This window comes from Eumetopias jubatus, unplaced genomic scaffold (genome assembly GCF_037043125.1).
Source record: "Eumetopias jubatus isolate StellerSeaLion01/CBP00866 unplaced genomic scaffold, mEumJub1_p1.0 scaffold_17, whole genome shotgun sequence".
NCBI classification, from domain to species: Eukaryota; Metazoa; Chordata; class Mammalia; order Carnivora; family Otariidae; genus Eumetopias; species Eumetopias jubatus.
Window position 1 is genome coordinate 45,686,987 of NW_028274823.1, and position 21,617 is coordinate 45,708,603.

The 21,617-nt window shown below is 38.7% G+C and overlaps 1 protein-coding gene across 1 annotated transcript in view; it reads right to left on the bottom strand.

Annotated features, from left to right (window-relative positions):
- Window positions 1-21,182, bottom strand: part of CCSER2 (coiled-coil serine rich protein 2) — a 186,970-nt gene extending 165,788 nt beyond the window's left edge. The window contains exon 1 of the mRNA XM_028098692.2: window positions 20,965-21,182. The gene's annotated coding sequence lies outside the window, so the exon portion shown is untranslated. The remainder of the gene's footprint in view (window positions 1-20,964) is intronic.
- Between the last annotated feature and the right edge of the window lie 435 nt (window positions 21,183-21,617).

Below are 21,617 nucleotides of genomic sequence, written 5' to 3' on the forward strand. Positions count from 1 at the left end.
GAAAGCACAGTCTTATACACAAACATAAAAGCTAAATATTTATCCTTCTCTCCTTCTGTCTTTTCAAATTCTTGACCAGTTATTATTCAGAGGAAAAAAACCTCTTATTTATTTTCGTTCTGGTTATGAATCACAAAATGTGCCTGTGGAAGATAGATACAGCTTGAAAAATAGATAAATCACACCTGTCAGAATGGCTAAAATCTACAACACAAGGAACAACAGGTGTTGGTGAGGATGTGAAGAAAAGGGAACACTCATGGACTGTTGGTGGGAATGCAAACTGGGGCAGCCACTGTGGAAAACAGTATGGAGGTTTCTCAGAAAGTTAAAAATAGAACCACCTTATAATCCAACAATCACACTATGGAGTATTTACCCAAAGAATACAAGAACACTAATTCAAAGGGATACATGCATCCCTATGTTTATAGCAGCATTATTTATAATAGCCAAGATATGAAAGCAGCCCAAGTGTCCATCAATAGATGAATGGATAAAGAAGATGTAGCACATACAGGCACTGGGTGGCTCAGTAGGTTGAATGTCCAACTCTTGGTTTCAGCTGAGGTCATGGTCTCAGGGTCCTGGGATCAAGCCCCACGTCGGGCTCTATGCTAAGCATGGAGTCTGCTTGTCCCTCTCCCTCCCCCCACTTGCACTTGCTCTCTCTCTCTAAAATAAATAAATAAAATCTTAAAAAGTAAAAAAACAGAAGATGTAACATACAATGGAGTATTATTCAGCCATAAAAAATGAAATCTTGCCATTTGCGTTGACATGGATGGAGCTAGAGTATAATGCTAAGTGAAATAAGTCAGAGAAGACAAATACAATATTATTTCCACTCATATACAGAATTCAAGAAACAAAACAAACAAGCAAAGGGGAAAAAATAAGAAAGAGAGAGCAAATCAACAGACTCTGAATTATAGAAAACAAACTGATGGTTACTAGAGAGGAGGGGCATGGGGGGATGGGTTAAATAGGTGATGAGGAATAAGGAGGGCACTTGTCCTGATGAGCACTGAATGATGTATGGAATTGCTGAATCATATATTGTACACCTGAAAATAATATCACACTGTATATTAACTAACTGGAATTCAAATAAAAACTTAAAAAAATAAAATGATTAAATAAAATATTTTGTCCAGCATGCTTATTTATTATTAGAAGGAAGGTTGGCTGGAATGTCCTAGCTCATGAGAACCAGAAATGGAGTCTCCTCTTAAACCTTTTAGAAAACTGAAAACTTTCCACACACACAAACTTATTACTCTCTCCATATGAAAAATATAAAATGGACATTAAAAAAATAGATAAACCAGATAAAAATAACTTCTTAGCAAGAAAAATATTTTGAAGTGAAATTAGATGTAATAAATAAAAGTGCTATTAACCTCTATACCTTTGAAAATGCCACCCTGTCATACAGTGTACTTCAATAAACCAGAATTTTAGAACTGGGAAATTACAGCTTGTACAGGAAATTGAGTCCAGAAAAGTTAAGAGATTTGCCATTCAGAGTTTGCTGACCACAAAGCCAGCCTTTCTGATACTGGATGGGCCCAGCAATTCTTTCTGAATTCACTCAACAACCACTTAAGCAAATTACTAGATCCAAAGAATAATAAGAAACCCTGCTCCTATTCTTTCCAAGTGTCCACCTATCTCCTTAATGCTCCTCTAATAAAACTTGATTTTCTTCACATATCAATTAAAAGAATAATTTCAATTTTATTTTCTACATTAAATTACTAATATACAGTGGTATCATTTTCTATTATTTTTGGTTGGCAAATATAAAATAATGTCTTTATGAGAAAAAAAGCTTTCCAAGTTTGGACAATATTAAATAATTCAATTCTAAAGACATTTTTCTGTAAAATCAAGGTATGGATTTATTTTTAAGTTTGCTCTTAAATATGCTACTTTTAGCATATTAAGTAACCTTTTCTCAAAAATAACTGTCTAAACTCTAGTTATAATTACTACTTATTAGTTTTGATTAAAAATAATATTAAAATATTAACCTATTTCAGGACAACAGGAATTACAGCATTGGTACAGAATATTCAAATAATATACGAGCAGTACCTTCAACAAATAATTTAGACAGCAAAAAAATGCCCTAAATAATCCCCTGGTCATTCAGTGTACCTCAAGTCTCTAACCCAATTTGAAGTCACCATGAAAAATTCAAATGTTTTTTAATCTCAAGGAAACAAATTTTGCTCCTTAGTTTAACTTTAGTAATTTTAGCTGCTGAGGTCAAAGGGGTTAACAGTGTGATAAGGCCACAAAACAAGCAATCTTAGACTACACTAAAAGAAACACACTATCTAAATCAGAAGAGTTAATGCCGAGAGGAGTTAATGCCAACTATTGAAGGCTCACTTACCTCTAGCTGGAATGACACTAATAGTTCTTAGCATTACATTTTCCCCTTATTAAACTAACTATAAACTAGTCAGTTGGCTATAATAACTAGATACGATTTAACATTTTACTTTTTAAATTATTTTAAAGTATTTCCCATATTACTATAGTTACACTTATTATTTCAATCGCTTTATTACATTAAGATAATATGCTTAAATCATTTAACCACAAATTACTAGACCAAAGATTAAGAACATCTTTATTCTTCAATATACCACACTTTTAGAGTCACCCTGACAAAATGGTTATGTTCAGAGGGGCTAGAAGTGAAGAACCATGTTACATAATGTAAAGCATTTACAAATGTTTTAGCCTAACCAATAGAATATATGATTGTTACTATCAAATAGTTTAAGATGTCAGAGAGGGACAGAACTAGGATCAATGGATAAAAATAACAGAAAGGCAGTTTTCAGCTCAAAGTAAAGAAAACCTTTTAAACTATCAGAATTATTCAACAAGGTTATGCACTACCACATAAAACACTAAGCTGTACATCTGAAAACGTTCAAAAACAAGCTGAATAATCACCTGCCAGAGAAAGTGCAGACTCTTACACTGGATGGGCAGTAGGACCAGATAATCTCTCATGTTTCCTTTCACTAAGCATATTCAAATATTTAATCTCCTGCCATGATCCCAGCAATGTGCTAGCTGCTAAATATACAAAAGAAGACAAAATAGACATGGCCTCTACGGTTTTTGCAATTACGGTCTAGTGTAGGAGACAGAGAAAAAGAGAAAGAAAAAGAACAACAAAAAAAAAACAGGCAAAAAAGTAACTACAAATCATAAGTCCTGTTGAAGGAAAACAACAAAATGCTATAGGAGAAAAATGGGCATCAAGGAAGGCATCTCAGAGGAAAAAGATTGAAGTTATAACCTAAAGAAAGAAGAGCCAGCTAGACTCTAGTGCTCTAGCCCAATAGAAAGCCATTGAAGGTTATGAGGAGAGTGACACGATCTGACTTTCATTTCTAAAAAATCATTCTGGCTGCTTTGTGGCAAATGAATTGGAAGGGAGAAAACACAGAAGCAGGGAAATTAGTTAAAAAGCTAGGAAGGGGGGCGTCTTGGTGGCTCAGTCAGTTAAGTGTCTGCCTTCGGCTCAGGGCATGATCCCAGGGTCCTGGGATCAAGCCCCATGTCGGGCTCCCTGCTCAGCGGGAGCCTGCTTCTCCCTCTCCTCCCCACCTGTGCTCTCTCTCACTATCTCTGCCTCTGTCTCTCTTAATAAAATCTTAAAAAAAAAAAAAAAAAGCTAGGTAGGAAGGAGCCCAGATGAGAAATGATGATGGTCTGGGCAGGTTGAAGTGGACGGATGGAAAGGAGTAAAAGAGCTGAAGATGCAGGCAGGGGTAAACGGGAGCTATAGCATTTGGTTGACAGATTAAATGCATGGGATGAGGAAAAAGGGAAAGAGAGAAATCAAGGATGACACTCAGGTTTCTGAGTGCCTGAATAATCAAATGGTGCTGCCATTTTCTGAAATGGAAAGAATGGGGGAGAGACAGATTTGGAGTAAAAGGGGAATCCAACTTCAAGTTTCTATGAGTTTCTTTAGACCCTTAATAAAAACTATCTATCAAAAAAATCTCATTCTTCATTTTCTGCTCTTTAAAATCCAGTCTGGGGGTGCCTGGGTGGCTCAGTCATTAAGCGTCTGCCTTCGGCTCCGGTCATGATCCCAGGGTTCTGGGATCGAGCCCCATGTCAGGCTCCCTGCTCGGCAGGAAGCCTGCTTCTCCCTCTCCCACTCCCCCTGCTTGTGTTCCCTCTCTCTGTCAAATAAATAAAATCTTTTAAAAAATAAATAAAAAATAAAAATAAAATAAAAGCCAGTCTGTTTAAGGGGAGAAATGCTATAAAGGAGACTTGGTCAGTGAAAATTAAAAAAAAAAAATTGGAATACAAATGGTAGATTATTGTATTGGTGTTAAATTTAGCAAACCCATAACTGCATAGTGGTTAGACTTTTTTTTTTAATCCCTATTCTTAGGAAATACATGTGGATGTATTTAGGAGTAAAGTGTCATAATATATGCAACTTACTCTCAAATGCTCGTGGTGTGTGTGTGTATGCATGCATGTGTGTACAAAAGACCATATGTATGTATACACACATATATGTACATGTATATGTACATGTGTGTATACGGAAGAGAGGAAATGATAAACAGCATAAAATTTTGACAACAGGTGAATGTGGATTAAGACTATGTGAATATTCTTTGTACTATTTTCATTCTTGCAACTTTCCTCTGAGTATGAAATTATTTCCAAATTTAAAAAAAAGTTAGGCAGTCAATACTACACTTACCTTATTCATGCTAACTAATTCTAATTCTTTTCGATCCATCTCATATGTATTTCCCCCCAACCAGCCATCTTGTCTTTTCCATTACCAAGAGTGGTGTCTCCATCAGGGAGATAAGAAGCATACACAATAGCTCCACAAAGAGAGCACGACAAGAAGTGAGGGCTATAACAACAGGCTTCTTGCAATTTGCAATTTCCCATGACATACAATATCTATACCTCTGCTCTCTGGAATGTACTAAGTCCTATGGCCTGATCTATATCAGGCTGCTAGATGACAGCTCTTAGGTTTTGTATTTTCGCTTCTCATGTAATAAATAGCAATAAGGCTCACTATAGAATCAGCATGTTCATGTGACTCCTGCCTAGATTAAGTGCTCCTCCTGTATGCTCCCATACATCTCTGGGTATAGCAATTGTCATCCTATTTTATTTTTAAAATCATATCTACATATGTTCTACTTTCTCTACTAGACTGGGAGCTCCTTGAGAACAAGGACCATAATATATTTGGGTTTTTTTTCAATTCCTAAAGAGTATCATAATATGTAGAAAAAAAAACATTCAATGAAAGCTAATGAGTGAAGAAATGAAAGTTACTGAAAAATCTAAATATGTATGACTGCAGCTTTACTAGAAGGTATTCCATTTCTTCCCCTTGGACATAGCAGTATATAGAAAGAGTCTTACTCTAATTCCATAGCAACGGAGACATAATATCTAAGTGTTGCTGATAAAGAACTCAAAATGCCAGTAACACTATGCACAATCCCCAAATATTGTTCACTTCAACAACACAGATAATTATAATTTTATAAAATACGATTAATAAAAAGTAAAAGGGTATTGTAGGCTGATGCCTAAGTATCAACCACACCTTAAAATCAAAGTACATTTATATTTAACCTATACTTGCTACTGGTCAATCAATGCAAGGAACACTTCAGTGACAAGAAAATACATGTCATAATATTCTAGGCAGAACTTTGTTCTTTATTATCAAAGAGTATTTAAGTAAAATTATGTAAGGTAAGAATATTCAACTTTAGTAAAACAAATTAAAAACTAATCATTTTACTGTGAAAGGCAGCATTTTTTAAATGCTACAATTAATCTTGCCAAAGAATATGTGATTAAATGAGAATATACATTAAGTACTCCAAAAACAAAACTATAAAGCAGATATGCATCCTTAAGCAAAATGACTATATGTTAACATTTTCAAAATGTCCCAACTATCAAATGCTACAATACCAAATGCTTAAAAGATACTTCTGAACTTGTAAAATTAACAAAACTTAGTTAAGTCCCTAGTAGGGCCTGACCTTCTTTTAGCACTTAGAAAGGACAGAACCCAGAGATTCAAATCCAAACATAATTCAAATCTCCTTCCAGTCCCTTGGACCTTAGCTCTTCCTCTGTTTCAAGCCTAGTACTGCTTTTAGCTCTATGTGTGGTTTATTATCATGTCTCTCCTGCACTCATGAGAGCTTCCTGCTATTTGGTACATTATCCCTGTGTGCTGCCCAAGTTACTGCTCTGGACTCATCTTGAGTTGCCCAAATACTCCAGCCCCATCTGGAGAACAGTAGGCAGCCCAGCTCAGCCATTAGATCCCTGGCAATGGTGAGCATGTGCCTCTAACCATCCTCTTCCGCCTTCTCCTATTAAAGAAAGAAAGAATACAATGTCTCCTACCCAGCTGGGTACTCTGTCTACATCCTTGCTGTCTACTTTTCTAGTTCCCTCTAGATTTTCCCAACTCATAGACTATAATGCACATGTCAATTTTTTGGGGGGGATGGGGAGGAGGGTGGACAGAGGGAGCAGGAGAGGGAGAGAGAGAATCCCAAGCAAGCTCCACACCCAGCACAGAGCCCAAAGCAGGGCTCAACCTCACAACCCCAAGACCATGACCTGAGCCGAGATCAAGAGTTAAACACTTAACATGTGTCACATGTCCCACACATGTCAATTTTTAATAATTCTCAAATCCATCCTGTGTTCTCCAACACCACTTAATCTAGACTCTTATCATCTCTAGCCAGTATTCTAGCATAAGTTTCCTTAATTCCCTACCTTTGGCTTCCTCCCCTTAATCCACCCTTTATACTTTTCCCAGACTTAATATTCAAAATTATAAACCTGATCATGTCACTCTTCAATTTAAAATCCTTCAATGGCTCTCAAAAAAAAATGCCTTTCAACAGTACAAACAACAGCAGCTGGTACCTACCGAGCACTTGTGTACGAGGTACCTATTACCTCATTTAAATCTCACAACAATCCTACAACATGGGTAATTTTATTATTCTGACTTTGCAGATTTAAGGAAATTGCAACATGGAGAAATCACATAATCTGTCCCCAAACACACAGATAGTAAGCAAGAACAGCTAAGACTCCAAACATGGCTTTGGTATTCCTTTGCAGCTGTTCTCTCTACTACCCAACAAACCCTGCCTTCCACTTCATGCCAAACTACCCAAGACCCAGTCTCACACTATGACTATGATCTTTCAGGACTCTTTACCAGAGTACACACTACTCCCTTGCTCAAAATGCCACTCTGGTCTACCCTGAGAACTCTCTCTGAAGCCTTTTTCCTTTCTTTCCTCTGCAGAGGAACTCCGAGGCAGAACAGCATAAGCCAAAATGATACACACACCCCATTCTCAACTTCAAAATGCTACAATACAGAATGCTCAAATAGATTTTCCAAGATAACTTCCAAGTGAGGATCTAGTGCCAGCCTCATAAACCCGAAATTCACTGGAAAATTAATAAAGATCAACAATACAGCAACAGCAAAAGCTAATAAAAATACACTTAATAGCTTGGCAAAATATTCACAATATATAAAATTCAATTATTTTGAAATATATGCTAACTCATTCAGAATATAAGGGACTCAAGTATGTTATCTAAAATTTAAATTAAAAAAAGAACATAAAGGACTCAAGTTTTAAAGTACTTTCTTCTGCAAATCTGACTTTTTAAAATGTTACAAGCAAGACAAATTCTATCTAAAATCTATTAGCAAACCAAGAAAAAATTCAAAAAACTAAAGAGCTCTTCTTTGACTATATCTGAATTCAGAAAATAATGATTCAATACTAAAGGGCTTGTGCTTATGAAATATATTAGATGACATATAGGTAGTTAGTATGGTACCATATCTGTAGCATCAGCACATTAGGCCAGTATCTTCCAGGAACATGCAAGAATGGTATCAGGAGTCTCTCTTGGGTATTAACTGATGGTTAAACAACATCTCTTCAAAGTACTACTCAAATATATTAGCTTATAATTCCCCACCCTAAAGCTCTCAGTTTTGTCTATTCACAGTCTCAAGATCCTTCTGTAGTTAACTGCTCTTTAACTGGCATTTGGACACGAGGCACCAAGTGTTATTTTCAAACTTACAATTTCTTTTCTAGTTCATTAAGAAAATGCCCTATAAGATCATTTCTGGCACTTGTCCCAGCCAGACCTCTGTCTCCCTATATCTTTCCTTGCTTTTTCCCTTTAATCCTTAGAAAAAACATTCTTAATCCTTAAGCAAATTTCTTGTACAAAGCATAAATTATTTCTTAACAATACCATTTTATAGAGATATTACGAAATTGACCTTTAATGGATACACAAAGATTAATCCATGGTTCAGGTGCTATTCTAGGGTAGCAGACCCAAAATTATTTTGCCTTTGGCATTCCTCCAGAATACAATCAACATGCATTGCTTACACAAAATCCAGGATCAGGCAGAAAACTTACTTTAAAGGGACTTTTTACAATGGTCTACTCAGGATAATAGAGCCTGGCCCAAGGAAACAGTAAAGGGAATGGAGAGGGAACAACTCCAACAACAGGACATTGCAGCTAATGGAAAATGAGGGATAGGAGACCAGAAATCAGGATGATTCCCAGGTTTATAATTTGAGTAACTGAGTGATTGGCAGCAACATTAACCAAGATAGGAAAATGAGGTGAATACACGAGTCTGTAGGAAAACACGTACTTCATTTTTGATGTTTTTAAGTTTCAGGTTTTCTGCTAGACAATCAGGTGGGCATTCTAAGTAGCTCACCTAAGGACTGGAGTGCTCAAGAGGAAAACAGGGCTGAAGAAATGAATACAAAGGAGATAATGAAAAACGACACGTGTTCCAAGAAAGCATGACAGAATGAAGATAAAGAGGTCAGACTGAAAACCCTGGGAAACACGAGCATTTAGGGATGGGGTCGGTAAAGACAGCTGAGAAAGAATAAGTAAGAAGGAGAAACAGGAATGATGTCATGAAGGCAGAGAGGGTGTTACGAACATTGGCATGATCATCTAAAAGGTTCACACTAGATTTAACAACAGGAACTAAATCCAAGTACAGACACAATTTCAGTAAATAGAAGAATCATGAGTAACAACACTGTTGGGATGGCAGAATGGCTCAAACAAGGCAAAAAAGGAAAAGTATGAAGTATGTTTGGAACAGAATGTAGAAGAGTTTTGCTGGAATGGAGAGTTCATGCAGCAGAAGAAAAGAAAGGAAGTCTGGGCCAAAGCCTTTGCATTCCAGATTGTATTCTATTTTGGATTTTATTCCACGAGCAGGAAGAAGAAAGACTGATAGCTTCTTTTTTTCCTTTCAAAGACAATGAATTGATCTGATGACAGCATTCATGATGAACTGGAATGACAGGAGAGTTAAGGCAAGACAAACTATTAAGCAGTCTTAAAATTATCTAGGGCCTGACAGAGGTTGGTAGCAGCCAAAGTAAGAATTAAGGAGTACATAAAAGAGAGCTATTCTCTACTCTCGAGGTGCCCTAAATATTCCACTCTTACTATATTACTATACTCATCATGTATGACAATAATTTGTGGACTGAGACCTTCTCTTATTCAGCCTTTCATCACAAGTGCTAACAAATCAGGAACAAGAGAAGTGGCCAAAAAATGTGTGTTGAATTAGAATAGAACTCAATAACGATAAGATACAGAAGTGAGACTTAAAAATGCTAGACAGAAACTTAAGTAACTTACAAGATGGTGCTACAGAAAATACTAATGTAAAAGTCAAGATCAAGTTTAGAAACTGAGTTTAAGATATGTTTAGGGTAGAGAGGGTGAGTAAAGATAACCAAATAGAAACATCAAAGAGAAAAAACTAAAACCACAAAGGAAAACTATTCAGATATTCAGACAAAAAAAAAAAAAAGATTTGTGATACACAATGGAATCAACAAATCTCATTATTTGCTCAGAAGAGCAAATATTTAATAAAATATTAACTTCCTAATACATTTTGTATGGGACTCTCTTTAAGAATGCTATCTGGGTGGCTCAGTCGGTTAAGCATCTGCCTTCAGCTCAGGTCATGATCCCAGGGTCCTGGGATTGAGCCTCACATTGGGTTCCCTCCAGGAAGCCCGCTTCGCTCTCTTCCTCTGCCTCTCCCCCAGCTTGTGCGCTCGCTCTCTCTCTCAAATAAATAAATAAATAAATAAAATCTTAAAAAAAAAGAATTGCTCATTTGTATAATCTTTACAAATTAAATTGATGTAAAAAGCACAACCAAATGGGTCAAAACTGGGTCAGTGTTGAATAACCATCTGCTTTACTCAATCATTCATTCAACAAAAATTTACTGAGTGACTGTAAATTTGGTGTTGAGGCAAGGGAGACCAGCCATGACAGCAAACAGAGTAAAATACAGCAAGTACTACAACAAAATAACGGCAAAATGTTACAGAAATACAGGTAACAAAGAGTACCATGGAGGATGGATAGAGGAGGCGTGGTAAAAATATGCCTAGAAGCTTTCCTAGAAGAGGAGACTTTTATTTGGGTTTTTAAAAAGATGAACTGATTTATTAGCAAAGTAGCTAAAAAGTTGGATAGCATTCTGGAAAAAGGAATATTATGTGCAAAAGCATAGAGATGTCAAAGAGTTTCTCATCTTCATGGAACCATGACAGAAGATAAGGGCCACAGCAAATGGAGGACTTTTCTGTACACAGACAGCAAATCTGACCATTATCCTGTGATAAGAAACATCAGATATGCATTAGAACCCAGTAAGGAGCACTGCAAATCCCCTAAAGCAGATTGCAGGTGTAGGCAAGAGGTGGGCAAGAAGCAAAAAAAAAGGTGTCTCACTTCCGAAGACAACAGAAAGCCACAAAAGATTTTTAAGCAACAATAAGACCTTATCAGATCTGTGTTTCAGAAATTCAAAAGTCAGTAGTATGGATAAGTGGCTAAGGGATGAAAATCAAACCAATGAAGAAGATTAAAAAGCAATTGCAGTAATGCTTCAGCACTAAATATTGACAACTACTTACTCAAACATAAATGAACCACAGAAGGAGGCATATAAAGTAACGTAACTGTAATATGGGCTTTCAACATAAGTTTGTGAAGTCATCTCAAACATCAATTCAGTAATCAGAAGCAATTACAGAAAAAGTGTGGTCAGGTACATTAGAAAAAAAAAAGGAAAAAGAATGGCCATCAAATCTTTCTCTTAAAAATACTTCACTTACACTTTATGAAGTTTTTTTTTAATTAAATATTTTTTTTCCTTTTTTAAAAAGATACTTCACAGTGGAACTACCATATCAGACAGAGATTACCAAAACAGAATTTAGAACCACAGGCCAAGCACTCTGCAAAACTGCTGAGAACGATAAACAGGGAGAAGTTACCAGACAAAAACAGGTTAGCAAAACAAAACAAACAAAAAAACACAATCTTTGTTACTCACATATAAAAACTAGTTTTGAACTGATAAAAATTTGCCAAATTGGGGGTAGAAGTTATTCTTTAACACCTCTCCCCACTAGCCACTGTCTTAATTTGAAAGAAATAGGTCAATACATAAGGACATATATATGACAATGATGGACCCTGGGTTCTCAGACTAGAATTAAATTAATTTCATTTATTTTTCAAAGAAATAGCTCCTTCAATTTTCTTCTCTCTCTACTGGATCATTACATCAGCTATAAATATTTTTCTATTTATTCAAATATACTAGAAAAGCACCCATCTTTAAAAAAACAATTCCTTGACTCCACATCCCCTCTAGCTATCGCCGTTTTTCTCATCTTCAGTTTATAGCAAACTCCTTGAAAGAATTAGTTGTCTCCATCCTCTTCTACAGTTCTCTCTTAAACCCCCTCCAATGAAGTTTTCATCACCACTAATCCACCAGGAACTTGTTACAGTCACTAATGATTTTCATATTGCTAAATCTAGCAATCTGGTCATATCCTAGTCCTGGATCTAATAACATCTGACACAGCTATTCACTCACTCCCTCCTTCTTAAAACATTTACTTGGCTTCAGGGATACCATTCACTCTTTTTTTTTTAATAATTTTTTATTGTTATGTTAGTCACCATATATTACATCATTAGTTTTTGATGTAGTGTTCCATGATTCATTGTTTGTGCATAACACCCACTGCTCCACGCAGAACGTGCCCTCTTTAATACCCATCACCAGGCTAACCCATCCCCCCACCCTCCTCCCCTCTAGAACCCTCAGTTTGTTTTTCAGAGTCCATCGTCTCTCATGGTTCGTCTCCCCTTCCGACTTACTCCCCTTCATTCTTTCCCTCCTGCTATCTTCTTCTTTTTTTTTTCTTAACATATATTGCATTATTTGTACCATTCCCTCTTAATTCTCCTCCTTCGTGGAGTGCTTCTTACTCTTACTCTCTCAGCTCTAGCTCTTCCTTTCCCTCTCCCTTTCCCTGTCAACATTACAGGACCCTAAGGCAAAATCTTTGGGCTTATTCAGCCACACTTCCTTTCTAGATTATCCTAATCAGTTCCCAGGGTATTAAACACTATCTCTATGTCAATGACTGGAAATACGTATCTCCAGCCCAGACCTCTGGCCTGAACTGCAGACTCCTGTATACCTGTTGTCTGGAAAGTATCTCCACTTGAATTGCTAATTTATCATGTCCAAAATTAAACTCATTATTTCCCACCTGCTTCTCCTGAAGTCTTCCTCATCTTGATAAACGGCCATTCCATTCTTCCACTTGTTCAGGACAAAACCGACAAATGGCCACATCCAATCCACCATCAGATTTTGTTGGCTTTGCTTTCAAAATGTATACAGATTATGAGCACTTCTCCCAATCCCTGCCTAAAATCACTTTCATCTCCCAGCTTGAATTGCTGCTGGAGCCTCCTGAATGATCTCATTATACCTAGCCTCAGATATTCTCTACAAAACTGTTGAGAGGTCTATTTAAAACAAGTCAAAACCTTTCAGTGCTTCCCACCTTCAGAGTAAAAGCTAATGTCCCACTGGCCTACAAGGCCATATATGATCTATCATATACCCCTCTCCCAGTACTGCCTATGCCCCCCCACCTCATCTTCCACTAATCATTCCCCTCAATGCCTCCACTGACCTACTTGCCACTCCTCAAACAAAACAAGCATGCTTCAGCTACAAGATATTTGCACGCCTTTCATCTTCCTCAAACACTCTCCCTTAATACCTGCAAAGATTAAATCACAATCTCACTTCTTCCATATAACTGCTCAAATATCATTCATCATTGCAGCCTTCTCTACCGTCTTACATAACACAGCAGCATCCTCCTTGCATCCTCTCTGCCTTATTCTGCTTTTTCTCCACAGCACTGTATTAATTGACATATTACATATATACTTCTCTATTTTCTGTATCTTGTCATTGGAATGAAAGTTCCACAGGGCAAAAAATATGTTTTCTTCACTGCACTATTATTAGCAAGGGCTTAGTGGGTATTTCTTGAATGGATGGATGGCATGAATCAGGAAAATCTAGACTCAGGATCTGGTCTCAAAGACTGGGTTGAGGGAATTTATACAGCAGAACTTCTCAAGGCCTGGGAAAATGCTGACTGCCAAAAGCAACCATGAAATGAAGAAAATAAACCTGAGAAAATTTTTAAAAATAAAAATAAAAGGAAAAAGAAGAAGAAGAAAAAAATGGCCATCTCTGCCTCCCCACTCCCTGGATATGTTTCCTATAACCTGGCCTACAAACTCAGACCAAAACATCACCAGACCCATTCTACACTTAAATAGCTGTTACAAATAGTTCCTGCCTTTCTGAAGTATGATTGTCAGTGAAAACTGTAATTGCCAACCCCAACACTGCCTGCCAAGACATAATGGTCAGAGAAAGCTCTCAAATTTCCCCAAAGCACTCAGGCTGCAACCAAATATCATTAATATGATGACAACAAAATTCAAAGTACCTTCTGGTGTCTGCCTAAGTTAGCTGTGCCTAGTGTATTCTCTAGGGGCTCTGTCATCAAGATTATGGTATCTTGGTATGGGGGGAGGGGTGCGTTTGAGGAAGCTAGGGGGAGGACAGTGAGAAAGGCAGAGGAGAGGGAGAGGGAGAGGGGGAGGGAGGGAGGGAGGGGAAGGAGAGAGAAGTGGAGGGGGGAGAGAGAGAGAGAGAGAGAATAAATGGGAATTAATTCAAAGAAATAGGGCCTAAATTTATTTAAGTAGATTGCCAGGGAATGAAAAGCATCTACTAAGCTATAAGACATCACATTACAGAAGGACCAAAACCCTGAGACATTCACATTCCTCAGCTAAAAAGCTGTCTTGCATCTCCCATTCCCACACACAGAACTGAAGATATGGGGTAGGGGGCCATGACAAATTGGACAGTTGGGAGCAGTGACTGGGGTGAAGAGTGTGGTAACAACTACAGAAAAGAAGGGAAGAGAAAAGTAATACCCATTTTTTTTTCTCTTTTTCCCCTTCCTATTGTACTTACCAAGTATAGAAACCAGATAGATGAAAACCGGGAAGAAGGCAGAGAGTGAAGAATGAGGATGCTCTGAAGCAAATAACAGCAGAAGAAATCAAGCACAAATTCCTTTTCTAAGTGGCTCTTTGAAAACCAGTCATATGAAATAAGTTAGGAACTGACCAAGGAAATTTAAAACAAGCCCCCACACCTTAGATAACTACAGAACTGTACAAAGAGAACAGAGATTCTTAACTATTTGGAATGATGGTCCTGGGGCATTTTTAAGATCAACAATCCTCAAAGATGACCCAATTATATTCAAACTGATCAACATGGAAAAGTAAACAGGTGAAAAAACTTCAGCTTTCATGGATCCAGTCTTTAAGAATCCTCTGGCTCCTCAAGGTTCTAAATCTCAAAACCACCAATCAGAAGTCTTGAAAGTCAGAGAAGTAACTGGGGGAACATTCAAAAGCAATCAACTCAGCAGAGAAGAGCTGAAAACTCACAGATTACACCTAACATACTCTGATTTGTCAACTCACTTAAAAAGGAAGGAGAGTTCTGAGTGGTTGCTCTCCATAGGCTGAGTCACATCCCAGCATCAGCACAGTAGCAAGTGTGTCAGACGCTAAAAGAAGCAGGAAACCACAGGATGCTCTGAGAAAGGTATGGGAGGAAAAAGTCAGTAACAAAGTAAAGACAACTTAGCCGTACATAACTGCTGGTCAGCAGCATATCACTGCTAGGACACAACAACTAGAATTGTTTGTAGCCTAAAGTGGCATTCTGTATTTGCGTCTGTGCTAATACTTCCCTCTCCTTAACACTCCTCCCCAGTCTGGCACTGAAGGCTCTCCCCGCTCCCCCCTGACAGCTGCCACTTTTTAGATCTCCTCTCCTCCAGGCACTACTTGATTTAGGTGATTTGGTGTTTCCCACCCCCAATTCAGTCTTCTGCCCTCTTCCTGTATTAGCTCATCCTGTATTAGATCATGCCTTCTACTCAGTCCCTGTCTTTGAAAAGGACATAATCCAGTGGGGCAGGTAGATGCGTCACTAGATTAGGTACAATACATCACAGTCAGTGCCATGAAAGAAATACAACCAAGTGCTAGAAGCAGATATTTATCTGTCATTACCCTACTCCATATCTTTCAAATCAACACTCCAGCTTCCCACTCTCTTGTAAATCAGTTACTCAGTCCTGTATCTTTCCATAATATCCCCTGATCTCCAAATTCACTTTGCATTTCAGGCTTCATTTCTCATATGACCTATTCAACTACTTCCTATCAGAAACACAATTCAATATACTTCCACACTGCCACATCAGCCAACTCCCTAAATGACATACCCTATCATCCCCTTGCTTTGAAACATCTAATATCTTTCCAATGCCTACAAGATAAAGTTCAAATCCTTAGCACAGAAAATAAGATAATACAGTTCTCAAACAGAGCCTTTTAAAAGTAGGCAGATGGAGTTCCAGTTCCACTGTTCATTAGCTGTGTTACCTTTGCCAGGTCATTTTACCTCTCTAAGTTTCCTCATTTACAAAGTGAGGGTATAAAAACAACCTACTCATGGTTGTTAGGAGAATGAAGTAAGCAACTCCATGCCAAGTACCCGCACAGTATCCAGCATTCAACTAATGTTAACTACTACCCTGGGATATCTCATCTGTCTAGAATGTCTCACTCATCAAAGGAAGCAGATAACCAAAGTTTTACTCTCATATACTTTAGAATGATTAATAATAAGAGTTAAATCAGAAATGACCTTCTCGTTAACAATGAACCAACAAAAACTTCAATTAACCAAAATATGCTTTCCTGAAATTTTCGTTTGTCGAAATTTACTATAATTTATTTAAAAACAAGTATCCATTTATTAAAAAAAATAACTAGATTACTTATGTTTTGTTTTCTATTCAAGTTCAGGAAGGAAAAAAACAGCTGCTTACCAATAGAAACTCAGATATCTCTAAGAATGTGATTCTCTATAGTATAAAATCCACATAAACTAAATTCAATCTCAATTGCATATATAATTTTCTAAAGATATATACATATAACAAAACAAACTCTAGAAGCTTAAGAAAATAAAAGTGTATATCAGATTGTGGAGTGACATTCATTCTTAGACCTCACAATCAAAAAGATGAAATCACAAAAATTTTTTGTAAGTCAGTGGTTTAAATAATTTTAAGAACTGCCAAGTCCACAATAATAACAACAGATCAGATACATATTTTAAGAGGTTCATATATTTATGATGTTAAGTGTTAATGAAAATTGGTAAAAAGGTTCCAATAAATTTATGGGCAAAAGACAATTCATACAAAGGAGAAGGTAAAACTAGAAAAATACTGCATTTGCTTTTCTATTGTGGATAGTGATGTTAGACAGTAGATGCCCTTACACCTGTTTTTAAAAAACAAACTTTTTTTTAAAGATTTTATTTATATTTGAGAGAGAAAGAGATAGTGAGAGAGAGCATGAGCAGGAGGGAGAGGGAGAAGCAGGCTCACCATTGAGCAACGAGCCCAATGTGGGGCTCAATCCCCAAACCCTGGGATCATGACCTGAGCCAAAGGCAAATGCTTAACTGACTGAGCCACCCAGGCGCCCCTAATTTTTTTTTTTTAAGATTTTATTTATTTATTTGACAGAGAGACAGCGAGAGGGAACACAAGCAGGGGGAAAGGGAGAGGGAGAAGCAGGCTTCCCGCCGAGCAGGGAGCCCGAAGTGGGACTCGATCCCAGGACCCTGGGATCATGACCTGAGCCGAAGGCAAATGCTTAACTGACTGAGCCACCCAGCCACCCCTAAAACACAAATTTTAAAAACAAAAACCTATGAAAGTAAGCATCTGCCTTCGGCTCAGGTCATGATCCCAGGGCCCTGGGATCAAGCTGCATCTGGGTCCCTGCTCAGCGGGAAGCCTGCTTCTCCCTCTCCCACTCTCCCTGCTTGTGTTCCCTCTCTCGCTATGTCTCTCTCTGTCAAATAAATAAATAAAATCTTAAAAAAAAAATTATGATGAAACTGGTCAACCAAACTGCAGGAGGCAGTGTAAATCAATAAAAAAAAAAAATTCAGAAATAAATTCGGCAATATTTTTCAAAAGTGACAAAAACCTTCATACCCTTTGACCTTGAAATTCCCCCTCCTGGGTCTTTAGCCTAAAGTAAAGAAGCAAAACATCACAGCTATATGATAACTGCATTACTTGCAAAACAAGAAACAACTCAGATGTCCAACTATTAAAAATAAGTAACTCAGTTCACTGTAACATGTATAATTTAAGTGTACAAAAATTATAGCAAAAAGAAAACATTAAATATGAAAACAAATATTAAACATTATATTTATGCTTTGATTATAGTATAAAATAGTATAGTATAAAATCACATATATACGGTAAGAATTAAATAAGAAGAAAAACTAAACGTTTATTTTTTTTTCTTATGTGCTATTTATTGATCAGGCCCACTACAATAAGTACACATTTCAAAACTGGCTTTTCAGAGGCATAAAGCCACAACTGTCCACTTTTTTCCCCAAAAAAACCTATCACAGAGGAGTAATCAGATAGGCTCTTCTCACATACAGACTAGCCATACATGTAATTTTAGCCATGCTACTAACCATCTGTAACCTTATTATATTAAAATCTCATTTTACCATCAAAACGTAACTGTATATGGAATCTCCATATGGTGAGCAGAAGCCACTTGTTATGGGGCATCTGGAAAGACGGCCCCAAGCACTGAGGTTAAAAACTATCCAGCCAATGGAGTAGTGAAGGTCAGGTTTCTCCTCTATCCCCAAATGAATAATCATGTTTCTCATCACTCAAGGGCTCTAAGTTCCTAAGAATGGCAGCTAAGCATTCAAAGAGGGAGAAAATACAAGCTGATTTGTTCTCCCTCTGAAAATTGACAGCTTCCTCATTTTCCCCACAAGCACCATGAAGTAATGAAAAATACACAAGCATGAGGTCAGGAGATGTGGGGTACGACTGACTCTAAGCAACCTCAAACAAGGCACTTACCTTTCGAGCTTTAGTTGTTTAATGGGTAAAATTTTTACAGCTGAACCAAATAATGTACTAATTCCTTCAAATTCAACATTCTATTTATAGACCCCCTTTACTAACACATGTCTATGACTTTCAAAACCTTCCACTCAGATTTCAGAACGATTATTAAGACTTAGAATTAGGAAAATGGGAGCAAACATAAAATACAGATAGTCAAAATTGTATCCCAGGTCTGTCCCTTTCTACCTGCATGACCTTGGGCAATTTACTTTGCCTCAAAATAAAGTCCTAAAATCAACGAAGCTGCAATCCTTACTGGCCATGCCTTTTTTAATCTTGCATCATAAAATGTATTGGTTTTTCACTGTCATAACTGGGGTTTCATTCCCAACCAACAACAATTTTGACTGTGTTCTTGGAAATTTAAAAGTACCTTGCACATCCATCTTTTCCATGTTTTCTGATATTGAAAGAGATAGTTAACAAAGTTTGCCTATCCTCAACCTATATTCAGGATTAAGAGCATTTCTCAAAAATGTATTCAATAAACAGTTGAGTACCTGACTACATAACAGTATATGCTAGAGTTGCAAAGGTCCTTCCCTGAAGAAACCCAAAAGTCTAATGGAGACAGACATATAAACAAATCATTACTAACTGACAAATGCTAAATGCAGAATATATGATGTGCTATATTGGATCAGTCAAGACAAGGGGGATAAGATGTCTGGACCATTTTCACAGTTGATATTTTCAGTAGGTCTTGAAGAGCAAATTGTTTATTAGGTAGAGAAGAATTCTCAACAGAGGGAACAATGTAAAACCACAAAGGAAGATGTCATCTTCAGAGAACTCTTATGTAGTCTTTGTATGGAAAGGCAGGCAAAATGGTAGAAATGAAATCAGAAACACAAGTTATCAGAAATTGTGAAGGACTTCGACTTTTATCAAACACAGATTATGGAGAGTCACTAACGGACTCAATAACTATACTGAGTCATGGATGGAAGCAAAGTCCCCTTCTTCTAGCATACAGTCAAAGGAGTTGAGTCAAAGCAACAAACAAAAAAAAATGCAGGTCTCAATATGGAAATAGAGAATAAATGGTTGGTTGTTGCTGTTTTTCAAATGGAGAGTTCCTGCACTTCGGATGGCTTCTAGCAGTTTCTTACTACAGCATATTAATACCACACTGAAGTGAAAGAGTATGAATTATGGCTAAAGGATTCAAGAAAGTGTGTGTATTTTTACCTAAAGATTCTTTGAAGTCAATGTTGTTGAGAACACTAAAGAAAACAATGAAATAATACTTAGCTTAAAAAATCACAAGAGGCAAACAGTAATAATGTCTGAGAAGACTGACTTCAGGTAAACATTCAGGAATGTTTAAATACTTGTCATATATTGATTGCAGATAAGACATGTTTTGTGCAGAAGGGTATCTTAAATTCCTTTTGGTTAAAGAAGAGCTGCCACCACTAAAATCTTTAGCCTAAAAGATGATGGTTTTTTTTAACTGGCAAAATTAATGCTCAGAAAAAAAGGAGAAAAGGAATGCCTTCTCAAATGACTACTCTGAAAAGACTAAAACTCAATTTTTATCTCACCAATGGGAGCAAAACATCCACATTTCAATCTGGGACCACGAAGAGTCCCTGAATCAGTAATTTCCACACTGCTAAGGCCTAGTCTTGGAACTGCAAGCCTAACTGGCTGGGTAGCCTACAAAGATGAATTTGCAATTATTGAAATTCAAATTCAAGCTTAGCCACCGACGACTACCTCAAAGGAATCATTCTTCCTTTTACTATGATAAAAAAAAAAAAACTAGGAGCATAAAAAACAAATACATGTATAAAAACAGCAGATGTCAAAAGGAGAGAGAAGCACCATCTGAACCTGTGACAACGGTGTGGTCCACCAAAGTTTGATCTCAGGATGTGTTTTAGGGTGTGTCTTTGTTTTGGCCCAGTAATTAAAAAAAAAAAAAACAAAAACCGTCACTGGGGCACCCGGGTACTTTCCCCTGTCAACCCTCACAAGCATCCTGGCCCTGAAATCCCTGGGTAACTTGGCCTCGCCCTGATTCCTCCTGAGAGAAAGGCACAGCCCCAGCGCCCGAGGCCCCCGGCGCGCCTGTCACAGCCCGGGGGCGGGGGGCGTCCGGCCTCCAGGCTCCACGCTCGCCCCTCCTCAGGCGGCTCGCGGGGAGCTCAAGAAGGTGCCGGGAGGGCGGGAGGCCGGAGAGCGTCACTGCCTCACCCCAGGTGCCTGGGCCCGAGACCTGCCGCGCCCCCAGCCCTGGACAGTCGCGGACGCCAGCCCCGCCCCGACTCCGGCCCCGGCCCTCTCCCGACCCCGACTCTCACCGTGGGGAGGTCACGCTGCCTCCTCTGCTGCGGCCCGACTGCGGGCCGCCCAGTGACCCACGGGTCCAAGGACTGCAGGTGAGGCGAGGGACTGCCCGTCACATCCCCGCCGGCATCGCCGCGGAACCCGCAGCAGCCAGCATCGCGCCCGCGGCCTGAGGGAGCGCCTGACTCCAGAGACACCGCGCCCCCTCCCTGGGCCTGCGCCCGCCCTGGACTCCGCCCTCCAGGGCCCGCGCACCGCGCGCGCGCAACCCCGCCCCCGGGACCCCCGTGCGCAGGCGCAAACCCCACGGGGCCAGGCTCCGCCTTCAGACCCGCCCCCACCGCCTGACTCTAGCCTCAGCCCACCTCTGGCCCCGCCCCCACCCGCGCCGGCCTTTCCCAGGCTCCGCCCCTACCTAGGGACCCGCTCCCCCCTCCCCTGACCTTGCCTCTCTGCCCCCTGACTCAGGTGTCTGCTAGGCTGGACCCGTGACGCCCGCACCGCGTCGGACCTCAGCTTTAGCCGGCACCTTGAACTAATAACATTTGCTGCTTGACCGCGGTCAAACTTGTCAACTCCACCTCCTGACCCCGAGAAGTTGATAGTCTGAGCTTCAGGACTGACGTGGGCTCCTCTCCCACCTTTTCAGTGGTGTGAGCATCTCCAG